General features: G+C 45.5%; 1 protein-coding gene across 3 annotated transcripts in view; it reads left to right on the top strand.

The window, feature by feature from the left end:
* CUNH4orf51 (chromosome unknown C4orf51 homolog) overlaps window positions 1–4,917 on the top strand; it is a 69,843-nt gene that overhangs the window by 43,876 nt on the left and 21,050 nt on the right. The gene's annotated exons all lie outside the window — the stretch shown is intronic.

The following is a 4,917-nucleotide window of genomic DNA, read 5'->3' as shown; positions in this document are numbered from 1 at the left end:
CCTCCCCAGTCCCCGCTTTCTGCCCCCCACACCCCTTCCATTTACTCCTAGTTACCAAGACCGCCGTCCTTCTCTTAGGATTTTGTTGAATAGAAAATACAATTAAAAGTCGCAGCACCACCCCTGCCTCCCGTCCCTCAAACTCCTAGTGATTATTTTGTCTCTTAGCCCTAGGTTGGGTTAAATACATTCCCCGGGAGCCATCTGGTCTGATTCCCAGCAACCTTCGTATGGTTTCCATTAAGCTCTCCAAAAGCATGCGTTGAAAAGGCAGCCCTGCAGCCACTCAGGAACCTCCGGAGTTTTGCCCTGGCCAGCCCCGGTAGACATCTCAGGCAGTAGGAGAGAAAGGCCTTTGTTGAGGTTCCGAGTCTAGTACTTCATGATCCAGGTTTTAATCTCTTAACTTCTGGGCTTTTCCTGGTCCAATAAAATACAGTTCTCCAAGGTAATGGTTATCATTAATTCATCATTTGTTTTTTACTATATGCAAGGGATAGCTGATTAGAATTCTGTTTTAATTCTAAAAATGAAGTCTTAACAGCTTTACAGATGAGTGCAACAGTAACCTGGCTGCAGAAGTTCAATTTGACCAGCAGCATTGCTATGGTGGGGTCTACACCTTCTTGCTTTTCTATCCCCCATTCCTAAATCCCCAAAAGGCAAAGAGCAAATGTTTGCTTGTGGAAACATATTCCCTCACACGTGGGTTAGGGCTTGTATCCAAGAAAAAGGGAACCGGCAGGTTCATAGACTCAGAGTGTTGTAACTAGAATGTTCCTTAGGATTCATCCGAGATGTATGTCCATTGATTGAGGACACTCAGAAAGTGAAGGGGCTTCGGGAAGATCACATGACTAATGAGTACTGTACTGCGGCCTAATTTGGGGATGGGAGGGTGGGGAAGAGACCTGGGCATCAAGTGCTTTATCATATACAGCAAGGAAGATTGTGGTCAAATCAATTCATTAGTGGCACATCCTAGCTCTCCCCAGCCCCTCAGCTGCAGTCCCATCTCTGTCCTGCCCTGTGCCTCCCTGTTTGGGGAGTTAGAGCCCTTTGCTTTTCTTCGTATTTCCCCACTCCCGCCCTGCCCGTGTGATTTTTATTTGGGTTTTTAAAACGAAACCAGGTGCTGCATAAAACAAAAGCAAAGTAATAACAAGGAAAGACTAGCCAACCCTTGAGGAATGTGCTGAGTTTTATGACTCAGGCTGTCCTGGCAAAGGGCTTGGGCTGACAGCGAGAGGTGGGTGGCACGGAGCACAGACCATACATGGCAGCCCTGGCCTCCCCAGATAGGCATGGTCAAGGCAGCCTGTGACTCATTTCACAAAACCAGAGACTCTTGTTCTTTGTGGAGCAAGACTTTCCGGAGGCTAAAGCAAGATGATCATCAACTTTTCTCCTAGAGCCAGTTCAGTCTGATAAAGCAGGGGCCACCCCGGAGTTTGGAGGGGAAGAGAGCCCAGGCACAAGGCCATCCCTGGGAAAGAAACAGGCTTGATGGACTTGGGCGAGGGCTTTGGTGCAGTCAGGAGATGAGTAACATGGAAGTTGCAACGTGACATGAAAATTAGCACGTATTGTAGTGGAGACAATGGCTTGAGAGTTCCAGGTCTCCAGACTGCCACAGTGCCTTGGAGAAGGGGACTAGTTGGAGTGCTCCTAAGCTCGGAGGAGGTGTTTGCTCCTCCTGAGTGCATGGAGCACAGGAAAAGCTTGTCAGATGCCAGTAAGGTTTCCGAGGTGCCATTCCTCATGCAATCAGGAAGAGTAACTATGGGCAAAAGTAGTAGACTTTGCATAAACACCCAGAGAGCCACCCAGACACACATCCTCACATTCTGAGAATTCTTTTCAAATGAGCATAGTAATGGGGTGAGGTGTACATTTTTTCTGTTACTAAGAGACAGACCGGGAGAGTGAGAATGCAAAGGAGAATGTCTCTCCTAGCAGAGGTGGTGGGAGGGGTTGGAATTTGGGTGACAAGAATCTGTTTGCGCCCCTTCATTACACAAGCCTGGGTGAAACGGGACTGATAGGTCTTCTTCTGGTTTCTGCTTCTGGTTTCTTCTTCCCAGAGAAGGCTGTCACTTTTTGAATGAGAATGAACTTTGACTGGCATAAATGAGATCTTTGTGCAGAAGCCCCATGGAACAGAGTCTTGTTTTCCTTATCTTCTTTCTCTTTTCTTTTCCTTTCCATGGACTACCCATTGAAAAGCTATGGTGACTATTCCATAATTGCAGGCAAAGCTCTGCTTAACTTTTTCCTTAAAGTCTACTTACCTGGAAAAATGAAGTCTTTTAAGGACGATGACTTCATAAATATTTATAGTGGGAACAGGCGTCACTCTGGTTCTGCGAGAGAATGGGCTCATTCAATTTTATTTATGATGTGACACTTGGGTGAGTGACATCCGTCATCTGGGTCGGCCCTACACTCTGTTCCACTGAAGCATGTTTATGGAGTGATTATGCCTGCAAATATTTGCTATATTTAGGCCCTCTCCTCCCCTAACCCCCTCTTAGCCTTCTTAAGTCCCCAAACCAGCAAAAAGCCAAGCTATGGTCTGGAAGGTTTGAACCCTAATGACAAGGCTCAGGGGCTTGAACACGTGCTGTAGAAGGATTTGATGAGTTGGGAGGCAATTAGAGTGGGAACACTGTTACTATAGCATTCCTGTATTCAGGAGGTTTTGCTGTCCTGTATCTAGCAGGTGAGGGCTCTCAGCTGGGCATGAGGGGTTTTGACAGGTGACGAGCACAGCCCTGAGTGACGAATGTAGAGGGATGCTTTTGAAACTCTTCCCTTCCCAGGGAGCTTTCTCCGGACAGGATCTCACAGGCCCTCAGATCTGTCACTATGCACTCCAGAGCTCTAGGGGCGGGACCTGATAGGGACTCTGTGACTTCAGCTGGGTCAAGGTCTGGGTGTAACCTGAGGCCTCCACTCAGCCACACCTGGTCCATGGCTGGGTGCAACAGCTGCCCTCCATCAGCTGCGGAGGAGGGAGGGCCTTCTCTGGCTTCCTGGCTTTCGAGTGCACATGCCCTGACCTAGGCATTTCAGGCTGGACTTAGACATAGACATACTTCAGCACTCAGTATTTGCTCTCCGATCGGCTTGGCGATCTATTGTTTATCCTGGGAAGGGCCAGATCTTGGCACAGGAGCCTGAAGCGTTGCCAGTGTTTTATTTTTAGAGACAGGAAAATGTCTGCTTTTTGGCAGCTGCTCTTTTTCTGGCACACATCAGGGATGGTGTAAAAAAGTTCAAGTGAGAGATTCCAAGCCCTAAATTCGTGGCCTATGACATAGGCAATAGCACCATGAGCCTCTCAACAGGCGCCTTTGGGGAACCTAGGATCTGTCATTAGAAGGCTTCCTGGGCAGAGTAGTGGCCTCCCTGACACACCCTGGTGGCGAGAGTCCTCTCTAGTTCATAAACCTCAGAGCCTGAACATCTCATGAGTTCCTTTTGAACGCATCAGCCAATCTGAACTATTATAGTTCTTCCCTCCGTTCATCTCCTTCTCTACCAGTCCATAATCTAGTTCAACTTGGTAGGCAGAGTTAAAAGAATAAAAGAAGTTGCTAAAGTTCATGTTCATCAATTCTTCTTAGACCCAGTGATGTTGTCATCATAATGATTGTAGAAGCCAGCCAGTGTCCATGGCAAGAAATATCTTACTAGACTCAGAGATCACATTTCCAAGTTTTATTGGAATTAATATTTATCCTAACATAGCCCTCTTAAAACATTTTTGTAGGTCCTGTGATTCTGGCTACTGGAAATTTATAGGAAAGCACTTTGTAAACTATAGTGACATATTATGCAAAGGTAAAATGGAATAGAAATAAACATAAATTATTATCAGTATCTTTTCTCCCCAACCTTTGGAAAAGATTACTTTCTAATTACAAAAATAAAACATGAATGCATTCTCCTTTACTGCTTATAGCCCATGATTACCTTTTGGATTCATTTTTCTTCCTGCTGGAGCACATCTTTGGTAGATTTTCTTTTGCTTTTCCTCCCTTCTCCATCAGAGTGGGTAATACATGTTTCTAAGGGCTGGTGTGTCTGAGAAGGTATTTTGCTCTCTCTCTCTGCATGTTAGCTTGGCTTGTTATAGAACTCTAAGTTCAAATAGATTTTTCCTGAACATTTCTAAGCTATTCCATTATTTTCTTGAGACTGCTTTGGTTGATGAGCAGTACCCTTTTGATCTGACTCTCACTCCTTTGTAGGTAATCCTCCGTATCCTCTTGTACCTTTTACGATTGTGTTTTTTACCTCAATGCTCTGGAGTTTCGTTTTGATATCACTATGTATGAATTTATTTTTAAAATTTATCCTGCTTGGTAATGATAGGCTCTTTCAATCTGAGTGTTGACGTTCTAAGATATGGGGCAGAAACCAGAAAGGGTAAATTCATCTATATAGTAAAGTGCTGAGGAAGAGAGGAAAGAAACTGTGCGGCCTGAGTGTTGGGAGGAATTTTAAGGGATTAATAGAGACAGCAAGAGAATAAGACTTGGAGAGATTCATTGTTAGTTGGTTCCTGCTGGAGCACATCCTTGGTAGAGAAAAATGTGTAAAGAAGATTTTAAATATACTCCCAGCAGGACTCAGTGGCTTACGCCTATAATCCCAGCACTTTGGGAGGCCTAGGCAGGTGGATCACCTGAAGTCAGGAGTTCAAGACTAGCCTGACCAATATGGTGAAACCACGTCTCTACTAAAAATACAAAAATTACCCAGGCATGGTGGCGGGTGCCTGTAATCCCAGCTATTCAGGAGGCTGAGGCAGGAGGATTGCTTGAACCTGGGAGGTGAAGGTTGCAGTAAGCTGAGATTGCACCACTGCACTTCAGCCTGGGCAACAGAGCGAGACTCTATCTAGAAAAA

Source organism: Rhinopithecus bieti, unplaced genomic scaffold (genome assembly GCF_001698545.2).
Source record: "Rhinopithecus bieti isolate Rb0 unplaced genomic scaffold, ASM169854v2 scaffold_12478, whole genome shotgun sequence".
Lineage (NCBI taxonomy): Eukaryota > Metazoa > Chordata > Mammalia > Primates > Cercopithecidae > Rhinopithecus > Rhinopithecus bieti.
The sequence above is the reverse complement of the archived record's forward strand: the minus strand, read 5'-3'. Positions and strand labels throughout refer to the sequence as shown.